Consider the following 17,465-nt stretch of genomic DNA (forward strand, 5'->3'; position numbering starts at 1 on the left):
GTGCGCCTCTCGGGCCCCCCCGACCCCTGCCCGCCCTCACGAGCCCCGGGGGCCCCGCGAGCCGGGCCGTGCGCCACAGCACGTACTGCCCCGGCACGGGCTGCCCCGGCACGGCACGGACCGCCACGGCCCCACGGGCCGCCACAGCACGTACTGCCCCGGCACGGGCTGCCCCGGCACGGCACGGACCGCCACGGCCCCACGGGCCGCCACAGCACGTACTGCCCCGGCACGGGCTGCCCCGGCACGGCACGGACCGCCGCGGCCCCACGGGCCGCCACAGCACGTACTGCCCCGGCACGGGCCGGCCCGCCACGGGCCCCCACGGCACATACTACCCCGGTACGGGCTGCCACGGCCCCACGGGCCGCCACAACACCGACCGCCACGGCCCCACGGGCCCCCGGTGGTGGCGGATAGGGCTTTGGGGCCGAGTGTGCTGGGAGGCCAGCCCGGATGACACTGCCCGGCGCAGCGGCAGCGCGGGACTTCCCTGAACTTGTCCCACGGAGTGACTCGGCGCAGGAGTTCCACTCGCTGGGCAGGAACAGGGGGGGTCCCCTTGCCCTCATCCCTCCCGGGGGTCTGACCCCACTTGTGGGATTCCTAGCCCCGCCATTGGGGATCCTGGCCCGGCTCCTGGGGGGCCCTGACCCCACTCCCGGGAGTCCTGGCCCTGTTCCTAGCATACCTGGCCCTGCCCCCCGTAGTCCCGGACCCCTTCAGGTGCAGAATGCTGCACAGTGTCTGTATTAAAACACAGTAGCACCTAAAAATCCATTAAAATTAAAATACCTTGCCTGATGATTGTGCTTTTGCGTTCACCACATTTCTTAGCGTTGCCAGCCCTTGCTGGCAGCTGTGTTCCCATGAAGGTAAGGACACACTGTGCTGGGGGGGGGCATTTGTGGTGATCACAGTTATTTCAGCTGGGCCTTTGTACCCAGAGATGTGAAGGAGCTGGCTGCCCTCGCCATTTCACTCACAGTTTGATTCTGCAGGATGAAACAGTCCCAGGCTCTGTGTGCCAAACCGTGCATGGGAGAGGTGCGTGGGAGAGGCCCTTGCTGGCAGCATGTTCCCATCCCAAGCGAGGCTCCTCATCTCTGGATGCAAACCAGTCTGTGGCAGCCGTGCATCCCATGTTCTTCACTCCCTGCATGTCCCAAGTCCTACACAAAGGGACTGTTACCTGGGCATGCTTTTCTCTGGCTGCTGTCTCCCAAAGCCTAATGATGCTACTTGACTTCTTGGTTGCATATGTAATGCTCTAATTTGTTTCATAGCCAAAAGAAGAGTGGTGTAGTTCAACTGTGAGTCAAGGAAGGGAAAGAAGGGAATAAACAGTGATGCTCCATAGATGGAGACAGAGCAGCTGTGTGGAGGTACCAGCTCTTCCATATCAAAGGAACCACTGCTCTTCCATCACAGCAAGCATGGTCACGGGTGTACTCTGAGCATGTTGAGGCACTGAATGGACCAGGTGCACTCAATAAAAGGCCAGGGACTACAACCAACTCTTTCACCCACTTCTGAGGTGAGACACCACAACCCAAAGAGTGAGTGGGTGGGAGGATCTCTTGATCCATCTGTTCCTGTGTGACTGAGCAGGGAGAGGCCTGTGCTCTGTTTTGCTTAAACAACAAATAAATAACAATTCAAAGGGGCAATTTTGGATCAAGCTCAAAGTGCCACTTGGCTCTGCTGTTAGGATCCTACCTAGGCTCAAGTGTTCCGCTCTGCTGGGGACGAGCAGTCAGAAGTGCTGTGGTGGATCCCAGGTGGGACATGGCCTTCCAGTTTCCTTTGAGAAGACCCAGTGCTCCTGGGATGAATGAAGCCAGAGAGCATGTCCTTTGTCTGGCACTGATGTGCAATGCCCCAGTGTGTGGATTTTAGAGCAAGGTGCAAAACAAGAGGCCAGGGATGGCAGAGCTCAAGTGAGCAGGGAGCTGCCAGAGCAGTGATGGACTGGAAGGGCAGGTGAGAAGCTGCAGGACATCTCTGCTGTTCCTGCTCCTGCTGCTCCTGCTGCTTCTTCATCTTACTGAAAATGGGAAGGAGTCCTTCCTGCTCTGTGTTGCTGCATTTTTGTCTCCTTTAAAAGACGGATTTAATAATAATCCTATTAGGAATTTTTTTCTTGTGAGGAAAACAGGATATTGTTTCAGGATATTGAGCAACAAAGCTGTCCTTGAAAAGCAACACTAAGCAGCCTCGCAGTCCTGTTTCTGACTGCATTTCTGGTGGACACTAATCAAGTTCAACATCCGGGACAGCCAAACCATTTCATTTCTAGAATGTGAGAGAGGCCTCAGCAGAGCAGTACAAATCCAGGTTTTCTGTGTTCCACTGTAAACATTATGGACCTCTAGTAATCTCAAAACATAATCATTAGTTCTGATTTCTCTTGGAATTAATGTCCGTAGCAGATGTAGTAGTCTAGTCCTCATCTGTCATGAATACGTATGTCCTGCTTGATAAGAGAGGTAACAACATGAGTCCAAATCCAGGAATTCTTGGAAATCTCTTCGGAAAGTCTGTTCTATTGAGATATCCATCCTAGTTTCCTGACTAGGCTTTGGAAAAGGGTTTTCTGAGCTTTTGGATTGACATTTCACTTCAACTGACTTTCCAGGCTCTGAGTTTACTCCATGACAACGGAAGCAGAAGAGAAGGCATCAAACCACTGTCCTTACAGAATGTGCAAGTTCTCCTCCATGGATGATATAGGTATGACATTGTTCAGGGGTGTATTGGTGTAGCAGCCTCTGCCATTGTTTAGAAAATAATCTGCCTTAGAAAGAAAGAGCCTGCTAAGATGTTCAAAATCGCCACTATTGCCATTTTGAGGAAGACCTCTGTGGTTGTGTTCATTTTGATGCTCATTTAGATCAACACTTTTTACCTGCCCGGACTCCCATTGCTGCTCTGTTGCTGCCTGTGTCAGGTTCACACATATGTCCCTCAGCAATGCTGACCAGCATTTAACAAGGTTTTGTCTCCCCAAAGATCCCCCTTGGATCCTGACACTTGTGGCCATGTCAGAGAGACCTGCATTTGCCAGCACGAAGAACCCCATACTTGTTACCTAGTGGCAGTGGAGATAATTCCTTATCAAAATTGGCATTGGGCCACCATGTGACCAGTGAGCAGTGAGACAGACAGTGTTTTGGCTCATGAGATGATGTGAGGCTAGCAGGAAGAGGATAATCTCCTGGAGTCTTTCTCAGAAGCCCTGACCAAAAGGGACTGCCACCTCACTGTGAGCTCCAGGGGAAGGGGAGTGAGGAGGATGGTGTGGTATGGTGGCAGTCAGAGGCAAGTGGCAGCAAGTCAGCTGGTCCCGCTGTTCCAGATGGGAAGAGGGTAACTGTGCCCTGTAGAGAGCTTTGCCTGCTGCATTTGCTTTGACCTGGCTTTGCTGCATCCTGCCTAAGAAAGAGAAGGCTGTGCTGGCTCCAGCTGCATACTGGCAGCTGCCACTCCTGCTCTTTGCTGCCAGGAGAAGCATGCTTTCCTTGGAGAGCTTGCCTAGAAATAAGTGAATCTTGACCACATGGAGACCACATGGCAAAACTGAGATGTCACCATTGGTGTAGTCCTCCCTTGTCCCTTGCACTGTGCCTCTTCCTCATGCTCTGGGGTAAGAGCTCCCTGGCTCTGTTCAATGGGCCGCTCATGCTGCAGCCTGCACAAGCACGTCACCTTCTGCCAAGGAACTTAGCTACCACAAGAAATAGAATCTCTGTTCTTCCTGCCCCTCCGTTCCTGGACCAAAGGAAAGTGAGGCTGTTCAATGTCCTTTTTCCAATACTAATTGAATGCTCTGTGAGGACTCACTCATGAGGGCCTCTGCTCCCTCTTCAAGGAGTATGTGGGCTGCTGTCCTTCCCTGATTGCTATTCCATATGCTCCCCATGCAGTGACTTGTTCTTTCCACATTCTCCTTCCTTCTTTCCCAAGTGCTGGCTGCCTGACTAGCACGTCTTGGCAACACTAGTCCTCACTCAACCAGGTCCATCCTTTGGGATCTGTAGCCACTGCTGCCAGTGCCTCCAGGCAGGCAGGGGAAGGGGCTGGTGTTTCCTCTGGCATGAGGGGCTTGGTGTGTGAATGTCACCCCAGGGAGTGAGAGCCCACTGGAATGGAGCATCACCACAGAGGAGACACAAAGGTGAGGCTGCTGGATGAACACTCAGCTGCATCCCAGCCACACTGTTGTTGTGTTGTTGTCTTCAAGCTGGGGTCACCCAAACCAGTCTGACCAGCACAAGATCCTGTTCTGCTACATACACCAGATGCTGGGATCATCTTTATCCAAAAGCCTGCTGGCAGAGCTGGGGACCCCTGAGGCAAGAGGCAAGGGTACTCGGTCAGGCCATGGCGGTGGGTGTGCTTCTTGCCGTGTCCAGCTCTCCCATGGGATCTCCACTGTCCCAGAACATGCTGTTTTAATGACTCTATTCCTGTTCTTGGGGTGGGGAGGAAAAGGTGGGGGCTCGGCAAATAATTTAACCATATCCTGCACCAAATAACTTCACATGTCAATAACACTAGCTCACCTGCATTTCATTCTCTGTTGTATCCCTGCCCAGAGAGGCTGTTTCCTCCTGGTTCCAGCCTGTCCTGCATGGTCCCTGGCTGTCAAGAGGTTGATGGCATTCCTAGCCATATCTCTTCATCTTCAAACAGGATTCAGCATCTCTGCCTCTCCACACAATGCATCATTAGGATCAGTTTCCACTGCAGATGGGTTTGTTGATTGGGCTGCTTCTAGGAGGATGCTACCTTCAGTGAGCTCAGGGTAGTTTCACCATGGGGATGAGCTGGAGCTTGGGGCTGTGCTCCAGTTCCGTTTCTCCTTTGCAGCATCTATAGCAGCTGTTCTCTTGGAATATTGCACAAAGCCAGGCTTCTCTCTTGGAGTACTTGACATTTTTGGTCCTGCATCATCTCAGGAGAGCTTGGGGCACTCCTGTAGGTGTGAAGAGGAAGGGAAAGGACTGCAGGCAGCCTGAGAGATAAGAGGTTTGATCAGCTGACCCTGACACCTGTGAAGATGTCTCAGTCCCTGGCCATGCTGGTCCCACCCCCCTCTCAGACCACTCCTGCCCCACAGCACGCTGTGGTTGTCTGGCCCTACACTCCCCTCCCAAGTCACAACATGGCTGGGATGGCCATTGGGATGTCTCGACCCCACAAGTCCCTGGGGAGGCAGTGAGTGCTGAGACAAGTGCGTGCTGAGAACAGACAAAAACACAAACCCCAGTATTTGTCCAGAAATCTGCTCAGAATTGCTTTGGCCTTGATGAGCCTGGAGGATTATTTTCCCTAGGTATTTTTAGACTGGAGCCTGGCAAGTACCAGACATGACTGGGATTTCCTGGCTTGAGCACCCAGCTGATGGACAGCATGGAACCTGCTTCTGCTGCTCCACTGGACTGTCAGCGCATCAGTGCACTGGGATGGCCAAGATGACAAGCGCTTAGGAAGGAAGGCACTTGTGGAGTGGGCCATGAGGTCACCCCTGGGCCATGTGTACAGCTCCTCGGGGCTGAGCACTTCTCCATCCCTGGGGAAGGCACTGAGCCCTCTCTCTCTGCCAAGCCAGCACCAGTGCAGATCCCCATGCTGCTCTGTATCCTGGGCTGCTCTGTATCTGGAAGACTGTCAGGGAGGAAGGCAGGGACATGCTCCCATTCTCCTGCACCAGCAAGGGGAGTGCAGAGTCCTCAGGTGAGCTCCTGGTGGTTCAGATTGGGTTTCTGAGGAGGACCACTTCTGGAGTCACACCTATGCCTGTGCAGTGAACATGACCCCACTTGTGGTGCCAAGGGGAGGCAGAGGGGACAATAGTCTGTGTGACTCTCCCCTGGCATCCCTACCCAGGTGCCTTGAGCTCTCTTGCCCCCATGGATAGCAGCAGCATGAGGACACTTCAGCCCCATTCTCACTCTCTGGGCTGCTCGATACCTAAATGTTCCCCCAAAATAGCCCTCCAGAGGCCATCTGTAATGAAAAGAGAGAGAAAGGGGTACCTGCACCACACTGCTAGCAATGCCCCAGCTGGTGCAGCTGCCTGTCTCTTTAAATGCCCGCCCCCAGCCCATCAGGCTGCGTGGAGGTGAGCAGGGGAGACAGGAGAGCCAACACTGGCAGTTTCTTGGTGGCTGAGTGTGTCACTGTTTCCATCTTCCCTTTGCTGGCAGGGCCCAGTGGCAGGACAGCCACGGTGCGCTCACATCCCACACTGTGAGCACACAGCCTATTGTGTGCATGTGTAAATACATATTTGTGCTGCTTGTTTCCAAAACCCCTCTTGTTCTGTTCCCAAAGAGCCTGGACTGACAATGTCAGGAAAGCCTCTGTCCCCCTGGCTTTGTTTGACCGTGCTTGTTTGGAGGAAAGATCCCCAGAGAGGAGCTCACTGCTGCTGCGTGCCCTGACACAGGTTTGCTTCTGACAGGGAGTGGGCCCCAGGTCTGAGCAGGGAGGATGCCCTGCAGGCTCTGTTCCCTCACAGGGCCAACCCAGCATCGTTTCTGACCCTGGGCAAATGGGAGCAAGGAGCAGTGCCTGTGGCTGGCTCGTTTGGAGATGGTTCTTTCTGAAGTGGGTCAGGTGCCCTCCCTGCACAAACACAGGCCTAAGTCCAACACCACCAAAGTACACTAACAGTTTGAGGCAGCCCTTGGCCCAGAACAGGTTTTGGGGACTTTGCCTTTTGCTACCACGGAGATGGGATTTCATGCCCTGCCAGCAGCAAAGCTCAGGTCAGAATGCAGCTGGCTTGTCCTTGGGAAGCTGCTGCTTCACTGCCACATGCACTCTCCCATCCCATCCCACTAGGATGGTCTCCCCACTCTGCCCACCCACCCTACTTGCTCTGCCCATTCTGCAGGTCATCACAGAATCATAGAATCATAGAAACATTCAGGTTGGGAGGGACCTTACAAATAGTTTCATTCCACCTCCCCTCAACAGCAGAGATGCCACACACTAGATCAGGTCCCACTCTTCTCTCTCTGAAATAGTGTTGTCCATAGTGGTGACTAGAAAGAAGGTTGTTTTGGGGAAGAAAATATATTCACATAGCCCAAGTCCTACCTTCTAAGTCAACATTACTGGATATAAGGTTTGGACACTGTGAAGTGTCCATCAAAACTAGCTCTCACCAGCAAATTCAGTTCCACCTTCTCCACGTGCTGTTTTATGTTGGGTTTGCACACACTCTGGTGACTGAGCTCTATAGGAGGTATGCTTTATGTAACTCTAGGAGGAGTTACATAAAGCAATTTAATTAGTCTTTTGCGCAAGCCAGAGCATCTTCTTCAACTTGGCAGGTACCCCATGAACTGACTTTTGACCCATTGTGGAGGCACAACCATCCCATGGCTCAACAGTTACATAGGCACAGGGTGGGTGCACCATGCTGGTTTCAAAAACTCACGGCAGAAAATAGTTGCAATAGCCCCAGTTACAAATCCCTGATCTTCCATAATCAGAGAATAGGGTTAAATGTGCCTAATAAGCTCATTCTAAATTGCCATTACTGCTCTAATAATAGCTGATAAACCAGGCTTTTGTGGGACAACAAACATTTCTGTTATTCCCCAAACCCAGCTTGGGGATAGGATAAATAAAGCCAGCTCTTGTTTTGAAGCAGGAGGTCATGCTTCCTCTTAGGATAAAGGCATTGCTACCCTTTCCCTGGTTTACAGGCTTAAAGGAACAAAATTGAGTGATACAAAATGTCAAAGAAAATTACATTTTCAAGCAGGAACAGCTAAAGACAAGTCAGACAGACTGGCACTGAGCTCCCTCCACATGTGTGTTTAGCAGATAATTTGTTATCACCCCAGTTCAAAGTTAACCTGCTGCGGGAGAGTTGGCTGATCTGCAGTGTTTCAGATTTCCATGTTTCAGTTGGGCGCAAACAAAAAAAACTCAAAAAGCTTGTTTTTGATTAAGCCTGTTGCTGCTGGGTACAAATACTTACTTTCTAGGTGGAAGTTCATTAGGGCACAAGCACCAAACGTGATTAATCACACAATGCCCAGTGCCATGGCTTGGGTGGCAGCAGCTCTTGATGCTGCCCTGTGATTTTCACTTCCCTGTCCTGAGCTGGAGGGACGAGGGAAGATGAGCAGGATGACAGAGTTTCCTTACACCCTCTGTCTTTGGGGATTCAGGCACTAGCCCGGGTGGACTAAAGTCTCAGACCTCTGCACTGGCTGCCCTCCTCTCTGAGCAGCACCGTGTGTCTCCTGAGTCCCCATTCGGCTCCAAATGCTCCAGTACAGGGATTCAGGGACTCCTTCAGCTCCATCTCATTGGGTCTGTGGCAGGAAGCTGTGGTCAAGGCTGTTTGCCTGCCCCAGCTAATCTGCTATTCTTACCTTGCGGGGGTGAGCTGTGTTTTCACTGTCTCAGAGATGGGATTTGCCTGTTATGCTTTGGAAAAGCAGCCAACTATGGTGCAGAGAGCGGGAGGGGAGGCACGTGGTCTGGGCTCACAGCAGATATTTGTCGTAGGGCTAGCAGCAGCTGCAGACCTCGCTTCCAGGTCTCCTGCAGCATCCCAGCCCCCTTTGCCTTGTGGCATGCCCTGACCATGCTCCCCTAGGATGCCCAGGGCTCAGGTCTCCCAGGATGGAGAGTTTCCCTCTAAGTGTCTGAGCTCTGTCAGAACCAGCCCAGCACCTCTGCTGCATTCCAAGCTGCACAGCTGCCTCTTGCTCTGCCCCTCAGCCCATGCTGGGGGCAAGAACCTCAGCCCCAGGGCAGGAATGGCCACACTGCCACCTGCCAGTGTTCCCCCTGCACCTGAGGGCTCAGCTCTCTGCCACAAAGCCACGGCACCCTGTCCCAGCCTCTTGTGTGTCTTGGAAAATCCCAAATCCCAGCTGTCACCAGCCACCCTTGACTAAATGACCCCTCCTCTGCTGTCTCGTCTCAGATCAAGCCTCAGCAAACGTATAGGCCAGGCAGGTCCTCATGTGTCACCAGCCATGGGCCCAATAGGGCTGCACGTGCACATGGCTGTGTAATGCCATAATGAGATTACACTGCGACATGATGGTCGTGAAATAATCCGCAGTATCATTCAGTAAATCCCAGGATCCAATTACCTTTCCACATGACACCCCTTCCTGAGCATGGGGAGGCCAAGGGGCTGCAGCCTAGTGCCCTGCCCTTCCAACAGCCTCCTGCTCAGCTCCTCCACTCCCCTGCACCTCTCTACCTCCTTGTCATTTAGGATTACCAAAGTTTGTGTTTCTCTGCAGGAGCCCCAACCCTCTGCCAGGCTCTGCTGCGTTTTCACAGCCGCCTGTTTACTCTCCAGCACTGCACTGACCCCCTGCCCACTCAGCCCCAGCTCTCTCACCACCCCAGCAGCACCCGTCCCAGCTGAGCTGCTATTCAGCTAGCTCAGGCAGTGATTCCAGCCTGCCCAGGGTGGGGCAAAGGGCCAGTCTGGCTGGTCATGGCCCACAGTATGCAGGAGCGCTGAGCACACTGCGGTGTTGAACCCAGAGAGCTCCGGCATGCACTCTGCCTCCCACAGCAGCAGCATTGTTTGCAAACATTGTTTTTCCAGGTCGTTTTCCTTGTCCTGGCAGAGCTGCTCCCGGGAGCCAGAAGATCCCTTTCTGTGAGAATAAAGCCCAGGGCACAGGTACAGCCGCACTGGGCGGCCCAGCAGCAGTGCCAGGGCACGCACGGTGCCCCGCGGCCGGCGCGGCGCGCTCCACTGCGGGCGCCACGGTCGCTCCTGGCCCTGGCAGGTGTTCAGACACCAGCGCTGTTGCCAAGTCAGGCAGGGAGTGTGGCCAGCTGCAAATTTCAGCTTCGTTTTTGGAGCCTTTGAATCACTGGCCAGCCGCCAGGGTTGTTATTTGTTAGTCTAAGTATTTTTTTCCCAAGTGAATTTCAAGCTGGTCAGAGCAGCCAGGCCGAGGAATTTGGCAGAGGGGCCTTCAGTATCCTCAGTGCCAGGGGAGTGGGAGTGCAGGCAGGATACTGTGGAGTGGTCTCCCTTGTCCAAGAGACCCCAGGCAGCAGAACAGCGAGATGCATCAGTGCTGGCAGAGCCTTCACACCAGGAAATCTTTAGTTTCACTTCCCTCATGGGGGAACTCAGACGAAACTCACGCTCACAGGGCGGAATCCATGGATCAGCCTGCTTGGTACATAGTGTGCACCTCTGTACATCCTTAATGCTGCATGGGTCTCAGCGAGGTTTCAGAAGCTGTGACCCCAGGTGTGGATCCCTGGGGTGAGCAGGGGATTAATATCACTCATTTCTATCTGAAGAAAACCATAATCCCACCCAAGCCAGAGCTGAGGCCATACTGAGGCTGGGGCTGTGTCCCATCTGGATACCAGAGCCCAGGAACTCTAACTCTGGCCCTGCTCTCTACTGCTATGCTGTCTACTCACTTTCTGGCGTGGGGGGCTGCACTGAGCTGCAGCTTTTTGCTTGGCCAGCTTGCACTTGCTGAGCCCAGGATGCAGGCAGCTTGCTGGGAAAGGCACCTGGCTCCCACACTCACTCATGTGAAGGTTTGGGCAGAGTTCACAGGGAGCTCATACTTACTGGGGTGGCCCTGGGTTCCAGGGAGACCCACCACAGCACCTGTGAGCTGCCCCAGTGGCAGCAGCCCTGGCTTCCACAGCTGTGTGAGGAGAGACAAAACAAAACAGGGGCAATTTTCAGGGGAAGAAATTGCTTTTCTACCCTGGAAACCTGAGTCTCTGGCTTCCGGAGATTGGGAAACAAAGACTTTGGAAGGGAAGGGCTGGCAGGTCCTTGGGAGAGCACAGAGCCATGGGGACAGGGATGAAACTGTGGCCCGAGGGAAGTGCCAGCAGGAGGGAGCCTGCTGGGATCTGGCAGGGACAGCGCACATGCAATTGGAGCATGTCCTGCCATTCCCCCCACACTTCCCATCTTCCCATCACCTTTCCAGCCATTGTTTGGCAGCTCCGGGGCTGAGGCACAGCATGGAGAGAGGCTGTCTTTTCTACTTTCCTGCCCCTCCACCTCTGCTCCCACCCCACCACCTTGCAGGTGGTATCTGAGCCCTACCACCAGGCCACATGCCACCAGCTCCTCAGGAATGTGGGTCAGGGGCACCCTGTGCTCTGCCTGCCCCAACACCCCACCACTGTGGGGAACAGCAGCTGGCTTATCCCAGGACAGTGTGACAGCAACCAGCACCTCCCCAGGAGCCCATCCACAGCGAGAAGCAGGGCCAGGATCCAGCTCCACACAGACAGAGACACCCACAGCAGTTAGAGAAGCTCTGTGGCCCTCTCCGTTTAGATGGATAAATATTCCATGATCCCATCTCTGGACAAAGCCATTTCTGTCATGTTGCCTCATTCTCCTGACATTACCATGATGGATTTCGTAAGAGAACTTTCTGCCAAATTGTCCAGTGTCTTTTCTGTGGCTCAGCAGTGGCCACTCGCTGGCCACCGCAGCCACATCAACCTGTCTCTTCCAAAGGCAATCCCAGCCCACCTGATGGCAGATTGAAAGGCTGTTTCTGCCAATAGAGTGGGAACATGTCAGTGCCCACCCAGTCCATGGCACAGTGGCTTGCAGCTCTGTGCTGTGGGGGACACTCCAGACCCCTGGAGATCCCTCTGTGTGCAAGGACCCTGCTGACATTTCCCAGCACAGAACTGGCAGCCCATGAAGCCTCACAGAGGGCACAGGGGGCATGTGGGAGCCCCCAGCGCCACAGCTGCAAGTCCCACACGAGCCTGAAAGATTAATGACCTTTTTCCAGTGTTTGCTTTAGGCAGACGCTCGTGCTCCAGGGCTTTGCTCAGATAACAGTCTGGTATGAGAATAAGCTCCCCTGGTGAGGTGCAATTTGGAGAACTTGAATAGGGGCTACAAAATGAGTTGCAAATAAAGAGATTAAGATCAGTATTTGTCCTTTTCTTTTCCTTTTTCCTTCCTAGTGGAGCAAAAATATTCCTGTTTATTGCTATAAACCCTTGGGGGTTGTGTGGTAAACTCCCAGGGGGAATTACTGTCTCAAGAGATCAGAGATCCCGAGAACATCCCCTTGCCAAATTTACAGTTATCGTTAGTTTTAATTAGCCTTGTTTATCTCTCCCTGCAGTGGTATTTGGGGAACTAGCTCAGGTCAAACACAGGGCAGTTCCCTTATTGTTACCAGATATCCAAAATCTCCCTTCAGGCCACACCAAAGTGTCACAATGTGGACACCTTTCTCAGGCCTCTCCTGGAGCCTGGCTCTGGGCTCCTGCATGTCTGCAAGGAGGAGTAAATGGTGCTGGGAAAAGGCCAGGAGAGGAGGAGACCCTGTTATCCCACTCCCAGCATAGCTCCCACAGCCCCCAGCCACCCCAGCTGCTCAGCTGCGACGCCTGTGCACTCACACCCTCCCTGCTCTATATTCTTCCTAAGAAAAGAAAGCATCACTGTCCTATTAATTATGTGAGTTCTGGAGCAATATTTTTCCCAGAGTCACCTACTGGTTCACGTATTCGTTTTCCAGGCAGCTTAGCCAGTAGCCTGGCAACACGGTGACCTTATGCTCTGCTCAGCTTTGAGCATTTTATTAGCCACACTGGACTCTCTCCACCGCTCCATATTGCTGAGCCCCTCATTAGTACAATTAATAAGCCGCTGCTGTCAATTCAATCAAATGCCAGGCTCAACAGCAGGAGAAAGCTTTGGCAGATCAAGTAGGGGAGATTCTGGGTAGCACTGGGAAATTGTAGGAAACCTTTCATCTCCCCCAAGGAGCCGAACAAGAATGGAATTGTGGGATTGGGATTCTCTCAGGTCATGTTTATTTATCGCTGGCTCGTTAGTATAATAAATCAGGTCCCCTGTCACTTTGAATGAACTCATAGGTTTGCTGGAAGGAACTTGGCAGAACACCTTGATATTATTAGTGATGGTGTGGACAAAGCCCCCTGAAAGGCGATGCCCTGGCTGGGGTGCGTGGGCACCTCACATGCACCCACTCAACCCCGCACCCCACCAGAGACTGGCGCAGTCATGTCAGGGGACCAGGATTGTCTTGGGACACGCCACACAGCATGTCCCAGGTACTCAATAGTCACAGAAATGGATGATTCTCCCTGCTCCTGTGCTTGCTTCAGGAGATGTGCATGGTGGGAGACATCCCCGTCTTGGCCTAATGTGTGCTGCCAGTGTGGAGCGCTGGGCAGACGGTGTGAGCAATGTTCTGCGCTGGCAGTCACGTGGATCAGGCACATGTGACAGCCCTTTGCCTTTCACACCTTTCTGTGTCCTGCCAGACTTTGTCCTGGCTCTGACGTCGGTGTGCTCTTTGGATCCCATGCTGGCTCCAGGAGCTCCTGCCACAGCAGTGCTGGGAGGTGCTGCAGCTGCAGGGCAGATGGGTGGCAGGTGAAGGCCTTGTGCTCTCACTGGTGCTCACTTTCTGCACCGGTGTGGCTGTGGCTCCTGAGCCTGACCCTGTGTCCTCTGAGTGGGACCTACCAGCAGCAAGAGACCAGGAGATGGCTTTCACATTTCACCTCTCCCTGAAGTGGGCGCACCCAGTGGTCTGCCAGAGATGCTGGAGGTCACAGTCTCCTGCCTTGATCCAGTGCTTTTCCACACCAGAGAAGGGGATGTGCAGGTTGGTTCCCACATTGGAAATAATGCTGAGTGACAATAGGAAGAGCTGTGATTGGTGTCAGTCTGAGTGCCCCAGTAGAGCAGCATCACAAGTGTATGTCCCAAAACCCTTCCTTAAATAAATTCCCCAGGAAATCCTTTGATCTGGTCTGAGGGTGAGAACATAAATTTGAGTATAGCTTAAAGGTTACAAAATAACCATTCTGTTTTATTGTTTTATATAAAACGTTGTTTAGTTTCCCTGATGTGATAAGTATTAAACTGTTCCTAATTCTCTTTTCATAGATCTTCTCTACGAAGACCTTCACCTTTCACCTTCACCACAAGTCAATTCTATCATCTTTGAACTGGACCTGCACCATCCTTGAAATGCAGGGATTCCCATATCAGCTCTATGCTGTTGAAGCATGCCCCATCTCCATCCCACCCTGTTCCTAGTCCATAAGAGCCTGGGAAGTTCCTGAGGCCATGCTCCTGCTCATTAGCTCTCTTGACTCCAGCTGACCTATAAATGTTAAAGGAAACAAAACAAACTGCTGGGAGGGAGAGGAAGGGCTGTAGGTGTTGGCCACATGTCAGTGGAGCCAAGCCAGACTCCAGCTGAAGATGCTATTGTGTTGCAGTGATTTCTCTGGAAAAAACAGGCCTGGAGATCTCCTTAGTGTTCCTGGGAAGCACTTGATGACCGGGAGGGTGTGGATTTGGGGCACCCAGAAGGCTGTGGGGGTACTGGGGGCTTTTGACAGTGTTATGAATGTGATCCTGAGCAGACGTGACTACAAACCTGCAGGACTGGACAAGGCATCAATGCCCAGTTCCAGCACACATGGCTGGACGTGCCAAGGCTCAGCTCTGGTTCCCAGACAGACAGTGGATGTCTGCAAAGAAATGCACATGCTGCACTTGGAGAGGTCCAGGACACAGGCAGGGCAGCTCCTGGGTTGCTGCCCATCAGCAGCTGCAGATTGGTGGTCCATTGGGCACCAAACCCATAGACTGGGAACCAGGAAGGAGATTGTGGCAATGGAGGTGTCTCCCGTGTGTGTCCAAGCAAGACCTTCCAAAGCCCATGGCTACTGCCCTTTGGGCTTTGTCACCCCTTTCAAGGGCAAAGTTCAAAGTTCCCTCCTGGTTTGTTGACAGAGTGGATGTGAGAAGGTTAGTGTCCTGCTCCTGGAGCAGATGCCAGCAGACTGCTGCATCCCAGGGTTGTCCGGGGGAGGCAGCAGTGCCACCAGCCCCCTGGCACTCATCCCTTCCTCCCAAGAAGTGCACTGGCCTGCATACTGGGGCCATGGGCAGACACAGCCAGGATCACCAATTTGCATCCCGTCCCTCAGGGCTCTGGTATGGTGCAGACACCCTGGGAATGGACTGGAGGAGACAGGAACATTCCAAGAACCCCAGCCAGAGCTCAGCCATTTCTGTGCCATGAGGAGGGTCTGTGGGTGATGGAGTTCTCTCCAAAGCTTCACAGGCAAATCACTTCAATCTTTTTAAACATCTGGCTTAAACCACCACCCAAGCATGCCATGCATCCCCAGTCCCTGCCCACACTCAGCATGGTACATAGAAAGCTGTCTGGGGACACAATGCTGTCCCTCTTCTGCACCACAGGGGAACCTCCTGCATCCGCCACCCCTGGACACTCCATAAATGCCCCCTCCCTCCTTATCTTTCCCTGAGCAGCAGGGGTCTTGGCATCTCCTTAGCCCCTGTTTCCTCTTCCAGCTCCTGTTGACACAGTGGCCATGGGAGAACAATGGGGCCAAGGGCAGCAGAGAGACAATCTGTCTGTTCCTCTGGCTGTCCGCTCACTTTCCTGGGCACAGCTGGGCCACAGGGACCTGCGGCACAGCTGATGAGGTGGCAGCACCAGGGAGAAGCTGTGGCAGGGTGACCCCACAGGGGGGCCACAGCCTGAGCAGTCTGGCACTGCCCCATCCCAGCACCGCAGCACTGAGCCTGCCACAGCATAAGGCCGCCCTGCAGTGCCTGGATGCTGGTGGAGATGTCCCAGTGAGGAAAGGGATGCAGATGAGAACAGGGCTGAGAGGGCAGCAGGGGCAGATAGAAAAGTGGATTTGGGGGAGAGAAGAGTTTTTATTGTGAGTTATTGGCCAGGCTGGCATCCCCTGCCCTCCAGCAGTGTCATTGGCACAAACATATTAAATAAAGAGCTCATTTCAGGCCGTGCTTGTGAAGGCCAGCAGGTTTAAAAACCTCCCTGAACTTCCAGCCTGCGAGGAGCAGGGAGGTAAGTTCAGCCTTATCTGGAAGGAGTGCTGGAAGAAAACTGTGTGCTCCTGAGGAGCAGCTGGACGCCCAGCCGGAGGTGCGGCAGATACTGCTCAGCCAAGGTCAGAGTCCCGCTCCGACCCAGCTCCGACAGACCCGAGGGCGGCGTGCAGGGAGAGACGCGAGGGGCCGGGAGCCCAGCACCTGCCAGCACCTCTGGCAGCCTCCGGCACCCCCAGCCCTCAGCCGGCAGCGCTTGGCTCAGCACCCCAAGGCCGCCCAGGCCCCTCTGCTGGGGCTCGTGTGCCATCCAGTGGCGAAGGCTCAGCCCCAGCACAGGCTGAGCCTTCCCACGCTGCCGCCCAGCGCAGCGCCGCGAAGGAGAGAACCGTGCTGGGCTGGAGCCTGGAAAGCATCTCGCCGTGGAGGACCCAGTGTGGAAGCTGCAGACAGCAGTGGGATGCGCTGAGTCTCCATTGCCACCCAGCCGGAGAAGCATGCCCAGGCCAACGATGCTCCTGGCAGAGGCAGGGAGCCTCCTGCTGTAGCAGGATCCCAGGCTTCCCGTCGAAATGCCCAGGAAGCAATCCAGATGTTGGGAGGGGAGAGTGGCCCGAGGGGGATGAGCAGGGCTGAACTGCAGCAAAGCCTCCTGCACCTTCCCTAGGATCCAGGATCTGTGCTGCGGAGTGGGGAGACTCCTCACCTCAGGGAGATGTTAAAGTCCTTCCATGGCAAGTCCCTAACCACTCGATCTGTCTCGTCCCAGCCAGGGACAGGAAAGGGAACGAGTGCCTCTTCCATTTTAAACCACACTGACACTGATGTCTGGGCTGTAATTAACTCCAGCAGGGTTGTTTCAGCTGTACCCTCGGTACCTGCCCTGCAAGGGCTTGTGCCCACTTTAGCACGGTCAGCAGGACTGGGCTTTGGAACACCTGCGGGCAATGCTGGGCACACAGGAGGTGTCTATAGCACCAGGCCTGCGTGGGCAAATGGATTCCAGAGGCATCGTCCCAGAGGACCCTCAGAGGGATGTCATGTCTAAATGGATACTGTGGGCAGCTACACAGGTCTTGGAGCTGTGCTGGACTGGGACTGGCAGAGGAAGCAGGAGAGAGATCCCTGCCCTGCAATTTTAAGGGAATTGCCTGAGAAGGCAGGGCCCCCAGCAGTGGCACTTGTAGTTTGGTGAATCACAGCAGATTCCTTTCTGCTCCAAGCTGTTAGGAGCAGCTCAGCAATTAAGACTGGCTTCTATTAATATGCAAATTTCTGCTGCCATGGCAATAATCTTATAAATGCAAATTGCACTGGGAACTATTGTTGGAGAGACCTGTGCTGGGCCCTGGACTTTATCTAAGCAGATTCTCCCAACTGAGCTCCCCTGAGCCTGTGGCAGCTGGGGGCAGCACTGCCAGTGGCCACCCTGATGCAGGCAGCGGATTCCCACCTGACATCTTCCCCGTCCTTGCTCAGCCCTTTTTGCACAGATCATAAAGAATATCCTGAGTTGGAAGGGACTCACAAGGATCATCGAGTCCAACTCCAAGCCCTGCACAGG

This window comes from Molothrus ater, chromosome 25 (genome assembly GCF_012460135.2).
Source record: "Molothrus ater isolate BHLD 08-10-18 breed brown headed cowbird chromosome 25, BPBGC_Mater_1.1, whole genome shotgun sequence".
NCBI lineage: Eukaryota > Metazoa > Chordata > Aves > Passeriformes > Icteridae > Molothrus > Molothrus ater.